The 22,500-nt window shown below is 44.8% G+C and overlaps 1 protein-coding gene across 1 annotated transcript in view; it reads left to right on the top strand.

Moving 5' to 3' along the window:
* Nucleotides 1-22,500, top strand: part of LOC127009618 (hemicentin-1-like) — a 142,436-nt gene that overhangs the window by 65,581 nt on the left and 54,355 nt on the right. Inside the window, exon 3 of the mRNA XM_050882848.1 lies at nt 21,015-22,500. This exon is cut by the window's right edge and continues 115 nt beyond it. The gene's annotated coding sequence lies outside the window, so the exon portion shown is untranslated. The remainder of the gene's footprint in view (nt 1-21,014) is intronic.

The raw sequence follows: 22,500 nt of genomic DNA, 5'->3' as shown, positions 1-22,500 counted from the left end.
CCCAGTTTTAATTTCCTTTTTTTTTTTTTTTTTTTGGTGTGTTCTTTTGTAGCGTCTCTAACTCATTGTTCTTTTATTTATCTTCACTTAATTATGCGGTGTATTTTTTTTCTTTTTTTTTTAATGGTTTTTTTTTCCGTGCCCTCTGCCTCCTCCTCCTGTTTCTTTCTGCGTAATATTTTTGTCTTCTGGTCCTTGAGGCATTATATTATTTTCCCTTTCATCACTTCATGATCCCTGACCTCTTTTTCTTTTTCCCCCTCCTCGTCCTCGTCCTAGTCTTTTGCCTCCTTTCTCTCTCTCTCTCTCTCTCTCTCTCTCTCTCTCTCTCTCTCTCTCTCTCTCTCTCTCTCTCTCTCTCTCTCTCTCTCTCTCTCTCTCTCTCTCTCTCTCTCTCTCTCTCTCTCTCTCTCTCTCTCTCTCTCTCTCTCTCTCTCTCTCTCTCTCTCTCTCTCTCTCTCTCTCTCTCTCTCTCTCTCTCTCTCTCTCTCTCTCTCTCTCTCTCTCTCTCTCTCTCTCTCTCTCTCTCTCTCTCTCTCTCTCTCTCTCTCTCTCTCTCTCTCTCTCTCTCTCTCTCTCTCTCTCTCTCTCTCTCTCTCTCTCTCTCTCTCTCTCTCTCTCTCTCTCTCTCTCTCTCTCTCTCTCTCTCTCTCTCTCTCTGTCAAGGTGATTATTTTCTTTGATGTTCGCCTTTAATTTCTTATTCCTGTTCTGGATTTAATTTTATTTTTCTCTCATTCTTAATATTTTTTATCACATTTTTTTTCCAATGATTATTTTCATACGTCGTTTCCTTCTTCTCCTTTCACGTACGTGAATTTATATTTAGATTACTTTCTTCTTTCTTTCTTTGTTTTTTTCATGTCTCTCTGGTCGAGTTGTTGACACACTTCTATTTACTTTTTTGGAATCTCAAGTGCATGCTTTTGTAAGGAACCTCAAAAAATAAGCCTGAGTCTCTCTATCCATCTTCCCCTTCCCAGCCTGCCACTGCATTTCTCTTTGTGTCTGCCGCTCTATCATTTGTATTTCTCTTTATCCTTGTTTTAATGTGGCTGTTTGCAGTGAGGTTAGGAAAGTCATCTGGACAGTTCTCACGAAATTGCTGGAGGTCATAAATGTTTTTTTTCAGGATCATTTTCATAAGTCATCAGGGAGAGTATCTTTCTTCTTCTTCTTCTTCTTTGTGTGTGTGTGTGTGTGTGTGTGTGTGTGTGTGTGTGTGTGTGTGTGTGTGTGTGTGTGTGTGTGTGCGTGCGTGTGTGTGTGTGTGTGTGTGTGTGTGTGTGTGTGTGTGTGTGTGTGTGTGTGTGTGTGTGTGTGTGTGTGTGTGTGTGAAAATGGCCTTTCCTTTTGATCATGAAAAATAAAAAATAAATAAAATCTTGTTTCGGCTTTCTCGTAGAATATTTTCCGCCAGTAAATACAAAAATAAATATAATTTTAATGAATTAATACAAGATATATATATATATATATATAGAGAGAGAGAGAGAGAGAGAGAGAGAGAGAGAGAGAGAGAGAGAGAGAGAGAGAGAGAGAGAGAGAGAGAGAGAGATGAATATATAAATGGATAGATAGATAGATAATCATAGAAACAGATAGATAGAGAGATAGAGAGAGAGAGAGAGAGAGAGAGAGAGAGAGAGAGAGAGAGAGAGAGATAGATAGATAGATAGATAGATAAATAGATAGAGAGATAGAGAGATAATTATATATAAATATATATATCTATATATATATATATATATATATATATATATATATATATATATATATATATATATATATATATATATATTGATAGATAGATAGATAGATAGATAGAGATACATATAGATATTCAATAGGGAACTTATTTATCCTCGTGGTGCAGGTTGGAGTTAGTAACACATGACTGGCAGTTCAAGGACAATTTGTTCCACCAAAATATATTTTCGTATCACAGCAAAGTAACCGCGCAAATGGGAAACGCGAATAGGAAAATAAAAATACATGAACCATGAAATGTCAAAGGTTTATTTTTTACTTTTTATCTGTAAGAACTTATGAATGTTATAGATGTGTGCCACCACTGAGTGCTGTGCGGGTGTGTTGGTGGTGGTGGTGATGGTTGTGGTGATGGCTGTGGTGATGGTTGTGGTGGTAGTCGTTGTGGTGGTAACTGGCATGGTATATAATTGGTGGTGTAGTGGCAGGAGAGTCAAAAAGTCAGAAAACTCGCCACTCGCCACGCCTGACCCGCACGGCAGCAGCACGCTAATCAATGCAGCAGCAGGAGTCAGCCAGATGTCACTCACACATGTACTGCTTGTGATTTCTGTACAACGCGCGCGTGTGTGTGTGTGTGTGTGTGTGTGTGTGTTGAGGGTCGTGGGGGCATGTGCGTGTTCTTGCTCTTCCTGCGACTTTCTTCCACCTCCCACCATGCACTTTTTTATCCTCCCTCGTGTTTCTCTTCGTATCAAGTCCATATATTTTCATGCCTGACGGTCTTCCGCTGTCTTCGTCTCATGTCCAACCTGTGTTTCTGCAACATTCGCGGTCTTCGTTCTAATTTTCATTCTGTGGAACACTATCTCTCCTTCTCTAAACCTCACCTCCTGTTCCTCACCGAAGCACAGGTTTCTGAGGAAGCTGAGATGGTGTTCCACAGAATGAAAATTAGAACGAAGACCGCGAATGTTGCAGAAATTGATAAGAAAGAGGATCGAGGAGTTATCAAGACACCTCTCAAGTCGGCAGCCAGAAGGGGAGTCCACCCTTGAGCCGTCTCCTTTGTTCTAAAAAAAAAAATAGCGCACCTCAGTCTTCCTTTGTTTACTTCCTCTACCATGGTTTTTCACTCCACGGCCTTCTCTGAGCCATCCATTCCTTATCCTGTGTCTTTTAGTGTTTCCTTGTATTTACCTCAAGATAATTATTTCTGCCGTCTGCATGCCGGTGTCGATCGCTATTTCCATTCAGCGTCATATAATCAAATAGTCACCGAAGCGAATAAAATTATCCCCGACGTGCGGAGCTCATGCTAATTAACATAAGTCTCTATATAAAAAAAAAAAGGCCGGTCTCGCGCAGGCTCCCGAGGGTCCTTTCCTCCCCTCTGCTCTGCCACACAGTCCCAACACCTATCTCTTCCTCTCATATGTAAGCTATAGGTAACATATGAGAGGAAAAAATAGGTGTTGGGACTGTGTGGCAGAGCAGAGGGGAGAAATGGACCCCCGGGAGCCAACGTCAAAACGGAGAAATGGACCCCCGGGAGCCAACGTCAAAACGGACTCGACAATTTGGTCTCATTATAGGATGATACCTGCCCCTGAAAAAACATGTCACTTGTAAAACATCTGAATACGTCTCCAGGTGTACGCGGACAATGACGGGATAAAAACGCGACGGAACCAAAAAAAAGGAAAACGAAAAACGTAACAATAGGGAGAACAAAGGAAAGCACGAGCGCTGAGAAAGGCAAAAAAAATATCGTCTTGTCGTAATTCACGGGGCCACTAATGTATTCTGGCTTGAAAGACTCGCTCTGTCCAGACTATTGGCCCTCAGAACAAAGCTGTCTGGGGAGGACCAAGAGCCTTGAGCCGTAAAGGAGGATTCACTTCGGATGGAAAGTAGGGCGGAGAAGGAGAGGAGAGGCAGGCGGCGAGGAGGCAGAGGTTAGTTAGTGGTTAGCTACTGGTGTAGGAGCTCATGAGGATTGGTAAATATATAATGTTCACTGCTGTAGATGGAAAGCGGTTGAGAAGGAGAGCGGCAGGCGGCGAAGAGACACAGGTTAGTTAACGGCGAAGAAACACAGGTTAGTTAGTTCTTAGTTAGAGGGTGATGAACTGATGAGAATAGGTAAATAACGCTAAGGTGGTGAGGGGAGGAGTAAGACTAAGGACGTTGGTGGTTATATATAAGGAGCAAAGCTGAGATGGGTGGGACTACAAATGAGCGTCTGGAGGAGGGGTAGAAGTAAGGAGGTGGGCGCTGGAGTCAGGAAATCTTGTAGGGTCGAGGTGCCGGATTGCTCACATTCCGTCCCTCACTTTCTATGCATACCCGAGTCTAAACTTCAAGCAGGAGGTCAAACAAAGCATATTCTGGTGTTATCCTAATTTGGTTTTACGATTTATTTACCTACACTATGAAGCGATCGAGAGAGAGAGAGAGAGAGAGAGAGAGAGAGAATATAGGGCAAGGTGCATTCGAAGGATGCAATGAATATAGATGAAGTAGACGCCTGTAAATTGTTGAGTCGGAGGCATCGTGGGAGCAAGGAAGGAAAGGCGAGGCGTGGAGGGCGAGAGGAAGAAGTCTTAGGGTGTAAAAGAGAAATGGTAAAGGAGAGAGAGAGAGAGAGAGAGAGAGAGAGAGAGAGAGAGAGAGAGAGAGAGAGAGAGAGAGAGAGAGAGAGAGAGAGAGAGAGAGAGAGAGAGAGAGAGAGAGAGAGAGAATAGGTTGAGGGCGGGCGTCACTCCCCAATCCCCTGGGTAGTGAGCCGAGCGTTGCTTATGATGCGGCCATCTTTGTGCGTCCTGTGAGCTTCCTGATCCTGACGTTTTGATTACTGAACGAGGAGGTGAATCTTGTCTGCACCTCAGTAGTTTGGACGAAAGCCAAAGAGCACTCATTCGAGAACTCCCATGAATGGCGCGTCTCGGCGAGTGACTGCTGGTGGAACGGACGGACTGTCAGGCTTTCCAGAAGGATCACTCTCCCGCTCCAGACTCGAGGACTACAGCGGCGGCTTGTCCCACACTGATCAATAACTGCAGCGTTCGCGCCATGATGCCTATGAGTAAATTGTTTGCTTCCCGTCTCCGTTGTTAAGAGGCGCCGCATCCCGCGTTGGCGCCTCCGGGTGTGGAAACGACATGCCAAGGAACAGATCTGATTATTTTTTTATAATTGAAGTGTCTCCGTTTTCTCGCTTCAGACTCTGCAGGCGTCTCGGTGTCAGTGCGCTTAGCGTGTGGCACAACAGACGACATCTCACGCCTTTTCATACAGACATTTCAGTTAATATGACGTGTCGGGAAAGACGCAGCCACTGTCGTGTGATGGATTTTTATCGTCACTCACCTCGAGAATATTCACAGTGAACGATCTTTTAAAGTCTCAAAAGTTTCAGGGAGGTGAGTTCGTTGTCTGAGCCGTCACCATGAGAACAACAGAAGGAAAGCAAAGCGATTGGATTATTTTTTAAGTGTGTTATTTATCATTGGAAGATAAAACAATGAAGAGGAGAGAAAACAAGAAGGAAAGAAAAGGAGGAACAGAATGTCGGGAAAAAGGAGAAAGAAAAAAGAGGAAAGGAAAGAAGAAAAGACGAAGAAAATGAAAACAAAATTATAAAAATGGAGTAGGAGGATCGTGAGGAGGAGGAGGAGGAGAAAGGGAGGGAAAAAGGCTGGAGATGTGTCAATGAGTGGAGCGCCCGAGGGAAAGAACTACAAATTGAAGTGGGGAATAGTTACGTCACCCTGATAGCGTGACGTGACGGCCTTCTCACACTAGGAAATAAAGAAACGACACCGCCTGGCAAATCGACGGGATAGAAAGGATAAATATAAAAAATCAAAGGGCTCTATTTGTTGAAACACACACACACACACACACACACACACACACACACACACGGGACCGGCGCTTCCTGAATACTGAATAGAAAAGGTAAATGACAGACGCACAAAGAGAAGCAACAACAAGGTGATAACACAGGTAGCCTCGATACACGCTGCGACAATAGGCCAGGTGTGTTTCATCCCGCGTGATTGAGTGCTGGGCGGCTCGTCAAGGCTTCCTGCATCAGTAGTAACTCGCCGTGTTTCAAACTTAGTGCCGGAACAATCCCCTACTGCCTCACTCTGTTGGCGAACGCACTCGCTTGCACCAACGAACTGACCATTCCGAGGCCCCCATAAATCACTTCGAAGGCAAGGTTCCTGTAGGTTGTGTCGACTGTTCCTCCTCCCCGCCCCTCGTCCCTCATCCCTCGTGTGTGACTAAGGTCGGCATTTTTCGACTCTTCCGCCTCGCACCTCAACAGTTTCCAAAGGCCGCCAAAAAAGGAGATTAACCGGGCTTTCATGAGTGCTTCTTCACGTTCCTGGCACAGAAGAAGGGTCAAACTAGCACCAGAACCATTAACCCCTTGGATGCGGATTTCGTACAAGAAGACATCACCAAGGTACAGGAGTGGAACAAAAAGTGGCTGCTCCAATTTAGTGAAGAAAAATGTGAGGTCATGCATCTTGGGAGGGGAAATCCAGCATACCAATACCACATGGGAAACACTCCACTATCCACCACAGAGGCACAGAAAGACCTGGGAGCATATGTTACCAGGCTACCAGTGAAGGCGAAATCCGTGCCAATCGCAGCGGACGGGTTAAACTACCCATGGAAATGCCCGAAACGCCTACGAAAGCCCTGTCAAATATATAGTTGTGCTTGGCCGCCGAGGTGTTTAAGAATGCGACCCTTATAACTCTCGGTAAGAAACGGGGGCTGCGTAAAATACACCGCGCGGGGGGGAGGCGGCGCTGGTACTCGTTGCATCAGCCAGATCACGGAAACACTCCAACTTTTTCCATCTCAGCAAAAGAAAAATAAAGCAGGTCTTGGTTCTGAGAAATTTATAGACCATGAAATTTCTTTGACTGTGAGAGGATTATGTGAACCGAACACAAAAATCCCTGGCGTAAAATATTTAGAGCCAGATATGCCTGACACACCCATGGACGCCTAGTTCCCAATACTAAATCCGTGAAATTATCGGCTCGCTCGCGCTGTGCCTGGACGCTTATTTCGGAATCGTATTTACTGATGCACCTGTACGATTATGTGTCGAATTGCAGTGACATCTTTTTAACATATTGTACCGTACAGCTCGTTTATTCTTAATCTGATCACTCTAAACTGATTTATTGAAGCCTAAAGAGCCTCGCATACCTGTTCGATTAGGTGTCCAATTGCAGCGATCTTTTTATCACATTTTACCGTGCAACTTTTTCACGCTTAGCCGGGCCATTCTAAACTGTTCTGATTAAGCTTAAAAAAACAGTATTTTCCTCTCTAATTATATTGGATTATTCTATGGTACATCATCAGTTGGCAAAACGACGTTAATGTATTTGAGTATTATATTTTTTCCATCATTATATCTTTTCTTTATATTTGTTTTTCGTTCACGCGTTTCATGTTTTCCTTGTTCTGCATTCTCCCCGTGCCTGCAGCCTCCCACACAAGGCACTCACCGGCTAATAGCTCTCCAGGATCTTAATACAGTTACCTGCCCACACCATGTCTTAGTAATTCCTCCACTCTTCCGTATCAAAAAATCTACCGCTGCTCCCTCTACGCGACTTTTCTTCCCTCACCAACCTCTACACGCAAGGCACTCACCGGCTAATAGCTCTCCAGGATCTTAATACAGTTACCTGCCCACACCCTGTTTAGCAATTCCTCCACTTTTCCGTATCTAAAACACTACCGCTGCTCCCTCTACGCGGCTAATAGCTTTTCAGGATCTTAAAACAGTTACCTGACTATGCCTTAGCAACTCTCACACTCTTCCTTATCCAAAAACCTTCCACTCCTTACTCTACGCGACTTTCCAATTCCCTCACCAGACTCTACACACAAGGCACTCACGGGGCCAAAGTGCCAACTAATACCACTTCAGAAGGTTAATACACTTACTTAACCTTGTTCTGAACTTTCTTAGAAGCTCCTCGCCCTTCCCTATGCTCTCACTTCCCCCTATCATCTATCTCCCAACATTTACTTTCTCCTCCTCAGCAAAACGTGTCCATGCCCTGAGCAATCTCTTAGCAGCTCATCCGTCCTTTACTTTACTCACTTCACCCAATTTCTGTCCCCATACATTTGCTTTCTCCGTCTTCTTCAGCAGTTCGTGTCCCGCCTCCTCCCGCAGCGCCCACGTCCTTCCAGCACCTCCTCCGTCAGACCGTCTGCTCGCTCCTTCCACGCGTCCCTGCCTCCGGGCATTATTAACCGTTAATCTGCGCCACCTGCTCCCAGTCACGGTCGTTATTACAGCCGCCGCCCCTTCCCCCCACCCCCTCCCTACACACACACACACACACACACACACACACACACACACACACACCTCCTCCTTCCCCCTTCCACCTCCTCCCCTCTTTCATCATCGCCCTCGTCCGACTATTTAATCATCTTTTTTTTCTTCCTCATCCTCTTCCTCCTTCTTCTCCTCCTCCTCCTTCATCATTCACGCTTCGCAACGATCTACTAGTTCCCTTATCCCTCCTTCATTCTCATCCTCACCCTTTTAGTCCAGATTTTTTATCTTCTCCCTCCCTCCTTTCTCGTACCCGTACACAGTACCACAACAGCCTCAGAGCTTGTCGCACCCTTATTCGGAGTAGCAAACGCAGCTATGAAAAACAAATAGCGCGCGAAATCAAAACTAGCTCCAAGAAATTCTTCACCCACATAAGATCGAAAAAGAAAGTAAAATCCAATATTAGTCCCCTGACAGACGAGACTGAATCCGTAACCCAGGACAGCAACCACATGGCCAGAATCCTCAACAGTAACTTCGCATCCGTATTCACAGCAGAGGACATCGAAACCATTCTCGAGGTCCCTGATCCGCCAAGGGGAATCACACCCCCGGAAATTGACTCAATATGCGACCAAGAAATAAAAAAGTACTTGGACAAACTCGACACGAACAAGTCAACGGGACCCGACAACTTGTAGCCGCGGTTATTAAAATAACTTGAACAGCAAATACTTCAACCACTCACTAACATATTTAATTGGTCAGTACAACTGAACAAGGTCCCAGAAGACTGGAAGATGACGAACGTAACACCGATTTTCAAAAAAGAAGACAAAAGCGTTGCATTAAGCTACAGGCCCATAAGTTTGACATCAGTGGCAGAAAAAATACTCGAGAAGGTTATTAGAGACAAACTCGTCAAGTTTCTAGAGGACAATACTCTAATCTCCGACACCCAGCATGGCTTCAGAAACAAGCGCTCCTGCCTAACGAATCTATTAGACTTCTTCCAAGGTATATATAAGAATTGGGATGACCACATCCCCAGTGATGTTATATACCTGGACTTTCAGAAAGCCTTCGACAAGGTACCGCACGAGCGACTCCATAAGAAACTGCACTCGGCGGGCATTGGAGAAAATTTGATCGCGTGGATAAGAGATTGGCTCACCGACAGAAAACAACGAGTACTACTCAACGGACAGCCTTCTGATTGGCTTCCAGTCACTAGTGGAGTGCCTCAAGGGTCGGTGCTGGGACCCATTCTCTTTATCATATATATCAACGACCTAGAAACAGGACTGAAATCCACAATATCGAAAGTTACTGATGACACCAAGGTGGGTGGAAAGGCCCTCACAAAGACCGACTGCGAAATCATCCAGAAAGACCTCGATCACATTATCGAATGGTCGGAAAAATGGCAAATGTCCTTTAATGTTGACAAATGCAAAGTCATGCACATTGGGTCCAGAAATAGCAACCACACATACATCATGAATGGGAAACCTCTGCAGGCGATGCAGGAGGAAAAGGATCTTGGGGTCACTATCAGCAGTGACCTGAAACACGCGAATCAATGTAAAAAAGCATATAACAAAGCCAACACTATGCTCGGGTTCATAGCGAGGAACTTCGAGTGTAAAACGCCAGACGTGATGCTATCCTTGTATAATTCCATGGTAAGACCGCACCTCGAGTATGCAGTACAGTTCTGGTCTCCTAATTACAGAAAGGACATTGATTTACTGGAAAGGATTCAACGACGCGCCACGAAAATGATTCCATCCTTAAGCACCCAACCGTACGAGGAACGACTCAAGCGATTCAATCTCTTTACATTGGAAAAAGACGCCTACGAGGGGATATGATTCAAGTCTTCAAGTACCTGAAAAAATTCAATAATGTCGATTACTCCAAATTCTTTCAACTACAAACTAACTCAAGAACTAGAAATAACGGTTTACCCCTTCAGTCGAGTCGATGCAAGACAGACATTGGAAGGAGTTTCTTTTCAAACCGAGTCATCCGCCACTGGAACAATCTTCCTTTATAAGTAGTAAATGCGAATACCATCAACTCCTTCAAAAAATCGAATCGATCGTCTTCTCGTTGCGTCAGGAATAAATGGAATATCGAGGTGCTTTCATCTGCTCGCCAGGCCCCAAGTGGCTGATGAGCAGATTAAATCACCATAGCGGGCAACCTCGTAATGAGCTAATAGGCCTTATGTTGCCTGCATTTCCTTGTTTCCATGCTTCTTCCTTCTTCTTCTTCCTTCCCTCCTCTTCCTCCTCATCTTTCACTCTCATCCTCACACTTTTAGTCCATATTTTCCTCTCCTCCCTCCCTTCCTCCCTCCTCTTCTTGTTCTATCTATGCCCCTTTTCCTTTCCCAGTCCCTCCCCTTCCTTTCTCCCCCTCCTCCTCCACCTTCAAACAGCCTAAAAAGAAATAAAAAGTTATACGTGTTTCACGCTCGCATTTCTCTGTCTAATTAGTTCTCACCATGAAACCAGAGTCGAGTATTTTCCTTGCTATTAATGGCGGCGGCGGTGGCGGCGGGGGGAGGAGGGGCGCAGGGGTGGGGGGGGGAGAAGGAGTTCGGCGTGGCGACCGTCGGTCCCCTCAAGTTGCAGCACCTTCCTCCCTTCAGATCACTTCGCAGATACTTCAAGAAGGAAAGTTGGTGCGGGTCTAGTGTGTACATCACCCGGCCCGCGCACCCGTAATGGCACGAAAAAGTTCCCGGCTAATGAAACACCTGGTAGTACCCTCTCCCCTACCCCCTTAGCCCCCTCTCCCCCCGTAGATCCAAAAGGTAGTGTTTTCCGAGGACTGCTTTCTCCCGCGCCTCGTCCCACTACTCTTCGTTATCATTGCCGGAGTGCGTCGTTGTCCCTTCCTCTTTCTCCCATTTGATCAACCCCCCCCCCCGTCTCTCTTTTTCCGTTTCTTTTTTCTTTTCCTTTTTTTCGTTAATTAAATGCCAGGTACTCTGTTCCGGGCCATTCGAAAAGAGAATTGGGCTGGGAAATGTGTGGTATTGGAAAGGGGTTGCTGAAATTCCGTGGCGGCAATGGGGAGTGAAAGGTGATAGGGAGTGTTGGAGTTGTTGGCGGTGGCATTGTGTGGGCCGTGACGAGGAGTGGCACCGCTGGATACTGGAGTGGAAGGGAGGAGGAGGAGGAGGAGGAGGAGGAGGAAGATGGGTTGGAGTGGCATTGCGAGCATTGAGTGGGAGCTACAATGAAAGCCCTGAATATATTACACGAAGCGACAAGATATGCAACCCTCGTGCCATCCTTTATTAAGATCAAAGCCGATACATTCGTCTTGTTTATGTCCGGCGCTTCGTGACGTGATTCATGTTGTGTAATTGCCGGACATCTGTTTTCTGGCGTGTATTGGAAGTGCAATTTGAAGTGCAATTTATGGATTCTTCTTTGTGATGATTTCCTCGCGTAATGATATGAGATAAGATTATTGAAATATATTGATTCCATTGAGGGAGAAAGAGAGAGACAGACAGATAGACAGAAACAGAGAGACAGAAAAACAGAAAGAGACAGACAGACAGACAGACAGAGAGAGAGACAGAGACAGACATGGAGAGCAGAGAGGAAGAGGAAGAAATACAGCTCGGCCACCATTATTCCCCACAATAACTCCAAAATTATTCGCGCCTTGTTTAGAGAAGTGTATAAGAAATTATTGTATTCTGAATAAAGTGGGAATGAGAATAGACGGTGAATTCCTTAACAACCTTAGACTTAATTTTGCTACTATTGCTTCTGCGTCGGCTGCCACAACTACTGAATTTGCTGCTATCCTCTTCCTCCTCCTCCTCCTCCTCCTCCTCCTCCTCCTCCCACTCCTACTCTTGTTACTATTGAAATTGATGTTGATAAAAATAATAATAATGATAATAATAATAATAATAATAATAATAATAATAATAATAATAATAATAATAATAATAATAATAATAATAATAATAATAATAATAATAATAATAATAATAATATGGTTGCTACTCTTTTCTAGCCCAGACGCCGAAAGGGTCTTGTTGTCGCTAATGGTCTTCCCCTGCCAGATTTTTTTTTTTTTTAAGTAACTGGTTTTTATAATGCTGATCAGCTCATTCTGCCGCCCAGTGCTCCCTCTGAGACAAACCCCCGAATTTAAGATCGATAGACAGAAAGTGTATCTCAAGCCATACGTATTTCATATCGTATTGAGCCATTTTACATCAAGTACTACCGGGGAATATATGCATGTGTTTGATAGGAGTGCTTTAGATTAGAGCCTTCTCAGATGATAGTTGGTCATTCGATAAGATTTCATCAGAATGTCTATGGAAATATTAAGATAAACTCCTCCATCATGCTTGTTTGATAGTTTCAAAGCTCCGGAGACAAAGCAAACATAACTGAATTAGCAGAACTGAAGTGTTTGCAGTGTTTGAAAGCAAATAACGAAGCACATATTTCGAAAGCCAAGTGTTTCACAAGCAACAAAGAGATACTCCAGAACTGTACTACTTCCTTTTAACATAAAAAAAGACACACTAAAGCAATTGTACTGACGATCTTGAACATGATAATCAACTTTACAAAATATTGATACTTTATTGACTGGACGAATAATATTTTGAAAACATTGCCAGCATAATATTTTTTTGAAGTTGGAAAAGACAAGTGGTGTGAGTGAGCGCCTCTGAACCTTCGCCGCCGCCACCACACCGAGGATAAAGACACAACAAGCTGACACTAACGAACAAGAAAGCAAACAAACTGTGACACTTCCAAACGTCTTGTCCTCTTCGCGGATGGCTTACTCTCAGGAACTCCGCCCTGACTCGCGACTGACGGCTGACATCGATCATACTCTTTGGAGGCGGTCGGGGCGGGAGTTTGAGAACGAAGCGCACGTTCCGGAGAAGACAGCCTCCGTGTGTCCTCTTTATCCCCCACATCGTACCCTCCCATCACCAGGCCTGAGAGAGAGAGAGAGAGAGAGAGAGAGAGAGAGAGAGAGAGAGAGAGAGAGAGAGAGAGAGAGGAAAGAGATTAGTGAAAGCATCAAACCACTGAAGCACCCGCCCACACACACACACACACACACACACACACACACACACACACACACCGGCAGCATCTTGTAAACAGTCAGCCGTGTCAGGTCCTGGTCCCCGCTCCCTCCAACACCATCACGCCTGGGAGACACAGGACGCCCCCAACCACCTCCGCCCTGGCCTCCCCCTGGCTTCTTTTCCACGGCAAGAACGAAGGATTTTGTGCCTCGCTTCCCCCGTGGGCCGATCAGCTTAAATCTCGCGCCATTGTCCTCAAGGCAACGTACTGTGGCGCCTCTGCCCAAGTCGCAGTTGGTCGGCGTGCAACTCACCCCGGAGTCGCGTTCGAGGATCAGAACTTATCCTTTCCAAGAGCTTCTAAAGACGGGGCCTTTTCCACGCCATCGTGTGTGTGTGTGTGTGTGTGTGTGTGTGTGTGTGTGTGTGTGTGTGTGTGTGTGTGAGACTCATTCATGGCCTGATCACGTGCTGGACTCGTAATCATCGTTCAGTACTTTCACAGAGGCAAAGCTGGGACCTCATTCCTGTGGGGGGAAGAGGCCGGCGTTTGTGTCGGTGGGTGGGTGTGCTCATTAGACACTGATATGGTTGTATGTTGAATCACAGGAAATCTCCCAAACAAATAATTATATCCAGAGTCTGCGGCACCTTTGTTCTTTCTCCTCTCGCATTTCTTGGAGAGAGAGAGAGAGAGAGAGAGAGAGAGAGAGAGAGAGAGAGAGAGAGAGAGAGAGAGAGAGAGAGAGAGAGAGAGAGAGAGAGAGAGAGAGAGAGATCGTGGTTGATTATTATAATCAATTAACATTAATATACGTGATAATTCGTTCATTGTTGCGAATTAGTCTTTCATTAAATATTCTATAAAGTATATCCTTTAGTATTCAAATACCGGAATTTTGTGTCACATCCCCTCATTATCTGCAATTGTAGGGTTGATGTAGACGTGCTTACTCATTTCAAGTTTTGGGCCACCTCTTTTGATTCTTTTTTTTTTAGGAGCAGCGAGTAGCGGGCTTTTTTTATTATTGTTTCCTTTTGTTGTTCCCTTGAGCTGTCTCCTTTGTTGTTAAAAAAAATAGTAAAAGAATGTCCAGATATACATGCGCGCGGTTTCGATAAAGCTTTTGCATCATTTAGTAAAAAAAACATATAGTCCTGGTATGGGCGTCTAATTATTCTCTGCACGGAATACTCCCAGACTCTCACCTCAGCCACAAGAAAAGAGTCGCTTGGAGGAAGGCAGCCAAGTCTGAAGGCCCGGAGAAAGGTGAAGTGTTTGTCTCCGCGGCGCACGAGGCGAGGACTGGAGGGGAAGGGTAACGCTGAAAGGAAGGAGACGTAGTGAATGGTGGAGTGGGCTGCAGGGGAGCTGAAGAGCGAGATTAGGGAGGGAGCGTTATCAAGGATGGGACGTAGCGGAGATAGTGAAAAGTTTTGTACCCGAATTAGTGTCGGCGCGCGAACATTGTTTCCAAGGAATGTTTCCATGTGAAATGTCAAAGAACTGGAAAAGTTTTTGTTAAGTACTCCAAAGGTCACTTTTCTGGAAGGTCCACGGTTTTCCTTACATACAAAGCCTGGAAAAAGAATCCCAAATTTTTCCAACATAATATCTGAGGACGTAAAAGGTTCCATTTTCTGGGTGAAGTGGAAAATTTACGTTTGATGTGAACTGCCGTAAGGGTGAAAAAAATCCAACTAAAATGTGCCCCTGACCGTAACTCTTGCCTGTTCAATAATGCGCAATTTAGGGCTCATTTTTTTCTGGTGTGGCGAGGGGCCCAACATGTGGTCCCTCTCAGCGTGGGGTGAATATTTCAGGGTGGCAGCAGAGGACACCGAGAAGGGAACTGATCTATGTATAAGGAACTTCTCACGAGTATACAAAGAAATCTTAGCGCTGTTCATATATTTAGAGGGGCAGATAGATAGATAGATAAAGAGATAGACATAGATTTAGATATGTGTGTGTGTGTGTGTGTGTGTGTGTGTGTGTGTGTGTGTGTGTGTATGAACGTAATCTCGAAAGAAAGCGGAGGGTCAGGTGGTGAGGAGCAGGCGGAAACGTGTCCATTAAGGCTTCCGTAGCGTTCAGAAAGTGCTCAACAATATTTCCTGGAGAGGAGAACGCGATTAATGAGGTGAGTAGCCTCTTAGCAGCGGCAGCCGACCCACGCCCGCCGCTCATTACCTCCGCGCTTACACAGACAAGCACACGCCTTCCAGCAATCAAAACCATCTTCCGTGTTCCTAGTGCTCTCCTCTCCTCTATATCTTCCTCCTCCTCCCCTCCTCCACTTCCATACCTTACCCTCATTTCCAGTTTTTTTTCTCCTCTTCTTCTTCTTCCTCTTCCTCTTTCTCTTCCTGCTCGAGTACCTAGCTTTCCGTTTTTTCCTCATCACCTCCTCCTCCTCCTCCTCCTTCTCCTCCTCCTCCTCCTCCTCCTTTTTCTCCTCATTATTTTCATGTTCCTCTTTCCCCGGCGCCTTTACTTCAGGTTCATTTTTTCTCACTTTATACTCGCTGCTACTTCTCTCTTCCTCGTTTATAATTCTCTTTGCCTTCGCTGTGCTCCTCCTCCTCCTCCTCCTCCTCCCTCTTCTCCTCCTCTTCTTCTCCCTTCTTTTGCATCTCCTCCTCCTCCTACTCATACTCATACTCCACCTCCTTCCAACTGTCACCCTTCGTTAGGTCTTCTCTTAATTATCCCTCTTTCTCACTTCCTCTCTTTCTCCTGCTCCCCTTCCTTGAGACCGATACTGCTCCGCCCTTGACTCCGCGACCCTTCCTCCTCCCTCCACAACACGCCCCTTCCCCCCTGAGCTTCACCCCTCCGGAAGGGACCCGCGAGAGTGATGCCAGCTATTACTGCCGACGCTGGGATGTGGTTCTCCGCGGCATTAGTCTGTCGATTGCTGAATTTCGTGCCTGAACCCTCGGCATTTTGGCCCGGGTGTTTTCCGTGGCCATTGTGAAGTGATACGATGAAGACGGTTTGGTGCGGGGGATCGAAGTGGTGGCGCCGGGCGAATGGTTGGCTTTTGTGGTCGTGATGGTTGGTAGTTCTGGTGGTGGTGGTGATGGAGGGGGTGGGCTTGGAGGAGGGGGCTTTGATGGTGTTGGCTCTTGGCTGCACGTGCATGGAAGGATACGTAGCGGCGGTGACGTAGTGGGAGGGTCGTGACGATGGCAGAGAGACGTGCCGCTGATGGCTTGGCGGTGCTGCTGTCTGAGTTGTGGCGGAGAGGGGGGACGTGGGCGTGGTGCTGGTGCATGTTAATGGTGCCTGGGGCCGAGAGGATGGACTGAAGTAATTTAACCCTCATTTTTTCTTACCTGAAAGATATAATTTTTTGTACCCAATACCCATACAAAGAAGACGTAGACGAACACTTAGCTGACATATTATTCCTGAAAAATAGCAATAAAGGAAGTGAGAAAATAGAAGAAAGGAAAAATTACTTAAAAAAAACTCTGGAAGGAAAGACAATGAATTCAGAAGGCTAAAACACAAGTGCAAAACCAGTGAAAAAAAAATAGATGTCAAGTGAATATTGAAAAAGAAAATAGGAGTTCAGGCACGAGAACATTGACATTGCGTGAAAAGAAAATAAGTTATAGCACGAGAACATTGACACTGCGTGAAAAGAAAATAAGCCAAGACAGGAGTTCTTTCTTCTTTGCGACAGACAAATTCAAGGCGTCGTAGCGGGGCGGGGCGCTAGACTTCACTCATGACAAATTTCGTTAACTCTCCCCCGGGCTAGAAAAATAATGACGTGATATATTTTGTTTTCTCCTCATGACTTTTTATTTTGCTTCACAGTAGTTGTTTCTTACATTTCAGAACCATAAAAAGAAAGACCCAGTACATTCAAACTCGACTTCAACAGTTATTCCGCGCCGTTTGTGGTATTAATATCGACGCGGCGAAAATATTCCCTCGTCCATCAGGCAGGGTTCTAAAATCAGGGCCGCGGGAAGACCAGTGCCTTGCCGCCGCTGACTGCTGCTGAATGCACAAGTTGGCTCTCTTTGAAAATATTGACACCACCTGAATTGGCCCGGAGAATCCTCCAGAAAATTGGTTAGTTTATACGAGAGGCAACCGAATTTAGGAGCCCGGTTGTTGTTTATATGTATGAGAGTGGAGTAGAGTGTCTGTGTTGTGGAGACCAGAAAACAAGTGTTGCCTGTTATGAAACATTCTCTCTATGGTAAAAGGAAAACACCACGCTGCCACCTGCTGCCTCTGGTGTAATTATGACTTATATCTTATAATTAAAGCATAGCAAGTGATAGACAATACCAGGCGGAGGGGCAATGCAGATACATGGATGTGGGAAGATAACAGAAAAAGCCAGACAAGAGAGCGCCAGTGATTGCCTCTGACACGTAACGTTGCCCGAACATTGGCGGAATTTGGTGCATCAGGGAATGGAAAAACGCCAAAGAGTTGCTCGTTGAAAGCTTTTAGTTCTCGTCCATCCGGCGCCGTTAGATTCATAGTGGACTGCATTGTACGAGGCTATCAGGTTTTTCCGCCACTTTTTCCTCGTACCACAAATTTTTGTGTGGAGTAGATTTTCCATTAGAGGATATTGCTGGTTCGTGAAAATGATGCTGCCTGTTTCTGACAAATATACCGAAGAAAACTGTGGTCTACGTACATATAAGATTAACAACAGTTGTACTGTAAATTCGACAATGAATTTAATTGTGACGTATATTCACTCAACTTACTCACTGTTTCCATTAACATTGTTGTAGCGAATTGGTCCATTTGTTTCGCCGGCATCCCGTGTGTCGGGACGATGCAGTTGCGGGTCTCCTTTGCCCCTCAGCGAAGATCCTCTAAAATTACCTCTGAGATTGGCGGGCCTCCGGGAAGAGCCTGTCTCTCCAGAGTACCGTGGGAGCCGAGAATATTTTCTTGAGGAAAAGTTGCATTTATTTGTAAGAAAATATAAATCAGAGAAGTATTTAAAGATAAACGTAGTATGAGATACACTTTGCCACACTTAATAACTTTGCAGTAAGGGGGGAAAAAAGCGAAATAAAAAATGTATATACATTCAGACATACCTTGCACCAAAGTAAAAGATCTGGCCACAACAATATGAGTGGGCTTTGTATGAAATAAGATGCACGACAGCCAGACTGCTCCCATTTGTAGTCGCAAGGCAAAAATTATCCCAGGGAAAGCATTTTTATAATTTTATGTTTGCAGAAAAATGTATTATATTAAAATTTTCACACGTGTGTTTTTATATATTTCTTGAGTGCTAATTAAAAAAAATGTCAGGGTTACCACCTGCTCCAAGAAGAAAATGTAATGACTTGTCTTGGCTGACACCAGCACGCATAATTCATAATTTTAAACGTCAAGAACGACTGCTTTTTGCATGTTTTACTTGCAATATTTGTTATTTCACGGTGTTTACAAAGCACATTCGAAAAGTGTGTGAACTGCTCTTCTTGCCCTTCACTGCGCCGAAAAGGAACACAGACGGTTACCAAAGACTTAATCTACATAAATTAATGTTACAAGTGAAAACCCTTGGCTGCAGCGTAGTTCTTGGAAATGCACTTGAAAGAGGTTGCAAGTGCAGTTTCATAACTGTTTAAGTTTTCTCATATCAAGCCGGGCCCTGCAAGACGCCCAGCGAGCGGTGCTTTTTTTCCTGACGTTCCCTTCATCTCCACGAGGTGAAAATTCTTTGACACATGACTCTACGTAATTATGACCGAGTCAGCGGGACACGCAACTCATAAAACACACCACAGTGACACACACACACACACACACACACACACACACACACACACACACACACACACACACACACACACACAGACACTCACAAACACACATTACCTCCCCCCCCACACACACACACACAAACACACACACACTCACAAACACACATTACCTCCCCCCCCCCCCACACACACACACATTACCTCCCCCCACACACATACATACCATTGTTGGGCAGAAAAAAACACCACATTCCAAACTGCAGTAAAAACAAGGCCGTAACCTGCTTGGCGACGGTTCTCTCGTGTCCCTTGCAAGTGATAATGTTCATTGCTCCTGCTGCTGCCGCTGATGATGATGGTGATGGCGTAGCTGGTATATACAAGCTCTTCTCCCCCTTTCTGCGGCGCTCACCTTCCTCGTTCCACCGCAGGCGCCCCTCTCTAAAACTTGGGGGAGTTATTTGAACTTTCACGAATAACAGTAACTACTCGCCCCTTCCCCAACTCTCCCCTCGCTGCCTTCCCCTCTGGTCGTATCGAACGCCTTCGCCACAAGTAGAAAAGAAACGAGCCAGGGAACACACACACACACACACACACACACACACACACACACACACACGGACACACACACTCTCCAAAGATTACGACAGTGATTTCCGATACCGTACCTCAGAAGGGCAACCCGAGACGAAGGGAAAAAAAGACAAATGGAAGTGAGTGCTGAGTCTTTGATACGTCCGAAAAGAAGTTATGAAAGACAGAAAGAGTATGAGAGAAGAAGAGAGAGAGAGAGAGAGAGAGGGCGTGTGTGAGAGTGTGTGTGTATGTGTGTGCATGAAGGAGAGAGATTAAAAGAGGAGAAAATAAATGTGTGCAAGGGAATAGACTGAAGGTTATTGGTTTGGCCGCAGCAAGATCCTATAAACTGAGCAAGGTTGTGAGAAAGAGATCATGATATTCCTATACGAAGATCATTCATGGTAAGTATTATCGTGAATAGTGTTGACTTTTAGCATATCTGTCATGCGATAAGATGCTAATTAAGGAGGCAGAGCTACGAGCGAACATATGTGAAGGTGCAGTGACATAGGCGAAGGACCCATTGCTTGAAGGACGGCAGAGGAGAAGGAATAGGAGAGTGTGATTTGGGAGTTCAGGAAAGTACAGTGAAATGGAGTGCATGTGTGTGTGTGTGTGTGTGTGTGTGTGTGTGTGTGTGTGTGTGTGTGTGTGTGTGTGTGTGTGTGTGTGTGTGTGTGTGTGTGTGTGTGTGTGTGTGTGTGTGTGTGTGTGTGTGTGTGTGTGTGTGCGCCTGCCTTCGGGGTCTCCAGCCGTCAGGAACATGTCGGCGTTGAGGAGCATAACTCTTTGGTTCTCCCGCCCGTCAAGATTGAGACATTTTTCCATCCATGTGTCTTGACCTTGACCTCAGTTTGGGATTGTTCATTAATTCATTTCATCGGCTCTTGTTCGATAAAATATATATTTGGAATAGTTTTCGGTTCACGTATTGATCTACATTTATTTGGAATACAATTATGTAAAGTGTTTTATGTATATGATAATAGTTACACTTTTGTTGTCTACATTCTAGGGTATAATAAGATTTATCTGTATGTATGAAATTAGCATTTTCATCAATTCTTGTTGAGTCAAATCAAACGTACCCTCACACAAAGCCTTCACGAAGGTTCGGCTCGCTGGCCGCCTGGGGGACGCTGGCGTCGTCCCCAACTTGAAGCTCTTGAAGAGTACGAATATTTTTGTGAAGAAGGCAAAAATTTGTAGGATTTTTAGATTGCAATATCTTTGACTACATCCTACGTGTATAAATGCTCTCCTTGTGCCCTTTGAAAAGGGTATTCAGTGTTCACTATCAGAGCATTAAGTAGAGGTTACCAATTAATTAATTTGGGGGTCTTATGTATATTTTTTTTAGGATTTCAGCACCTTACGCAATCAAACAATCGTCACCAAGAGCTTACTTGTAGGTAGTGATTTTCTGCTATGCATCATTAAGGATGAATAATAATTGCGGGCATAAACGAATAGTTAGGAAAATTTTAAATAAACTGTTTTGTATTTTACCCACAGAAGGCCGAGGATGGTTCAAGCTGATCGGTGAGGGTCGGCATCAGCGCTGTGAGAGAGGCCACCGACCCCCGGCAGGACGGCAAACAAGGCAGGCAGATGTGCCAGCCCGGCCTGCGGCAGGTGCGGACAGCAGACGACACTGTTCGAGTCTCAGAAATATTCACGTTTTAGTGAACATCGGGAACAGGAGTGTGGCGAGACGGGAAATATGCGTCTCGTTTATTTCCTCAGTTGTGTGAGTTTTTAAAGCAGCAAAAGGTGACACTAATAACATTTTATTATATAAAGGGAAAATACATGAAAACATAAACGAAAGTTGCGATGAATATCCACTACATAACTGAAGTTTTGTATCCACTATGATTGTTTTTCTTAAAACGTTTTCAATAAGTCTCATTTAATGATTATCTAAAAAAAACTAATTTGTGAAGCTAGCAAACAACAGAAAAGGATTGACTTGGTGATGATGTGACCTGATTACTTAAGAATCAAAGAAGACTGGCCCTTAAACTTAAATACTGGACACAACAAAGTGAAAAAGGCAATTAATATCCGGAATAATATCGGAGGATCGTTGTCCTGTGCCTCGAAAAGCGGTGTACTGATGCCAGAACAGCCGCAGTGTGGCACACGAGTCGAGGCTTTTTGTTGGTGTAGTAAATCAAGATAGAAATATTAATTGTTAGAGCTCAAGGCGTTTGAAATTATAAGAGGAAAAGTGTTGAAACAGAAAGGCTCTGATCCCGCCATCAGGATGCGTACGCTTAAGTTTTTTACGATGAAACAGACACGCCGGAATTACGTTATTTAACTGGAAATTGGAAAATGTATATCAGCAGCGAAATTGAATGCCTAAAACTCTATTTTAATGCAATAAAATACACACAAACGTGAACTCTGAAATGCATTTGTGAGCCGCGTGGTGCAGCGTGTGTGCCGAGGAACAGAGACCCGGCTGGCGTGGCGAGCCCTTCAGGAACACACGGGGGAGGGTGTGACGATTGTGAACCAGGTAAGCAGTATGCATTGCACGGCCTGTAGAGTTACTTGAAATACAGGAATATCAATAATTTATGGAACAAAAATTACAATGAATATATTTATTGGACAACAAATTTCCCTGGGCGTGTAAAGTGTAAGTATACTGGAAAAGTGCAGATCATGGACACAAGTAACGTGTGACGGAAGCATAACATTTGCAGCATTGACAAACAGAGACCGCAAATAACAGATCATATTCTCAAAAGTGACTGAAAGGACCTTGAAATAAAACGATTGGGCAACATTTATTTTTCGAACTGTCATTGGGAAATAAGTGCCGGATTACAAATGTTCAATGGAGACTCGAATCTCACTTCCTGCGGAAACTCAACTCAGTAATTACTTGGTACGATCTGCCCAGAGTCACCTCAGCCGAGCAGCGCTGTAACGAGGCACTGACAGCAGCGTCAGTACGGGCAGGCAAGCATCCTTCACTGCCTTCAGC

The sequence above is a fragment of the Eriocheir sinensis genome, chromosome 41 (assembly GCF_024679095.1).
Source record: "Eriocheir sinensis breed Jianghai 21 chromosome 41, ASM2467909v1, whole genome shotgun sequence".
Classification (NCBI taxonomy): domain Eukaryota; kingdom Metazoa; phylum Arthropoda; class Malacostraca; order Decapoda; family Varunidae; genus Eriocheir; species Eriocheir sinensis.
Note: the sequence above shows the minus strand (reverse complement) of the source record. Positions and strands in the feature narration are given on the sequence as shown.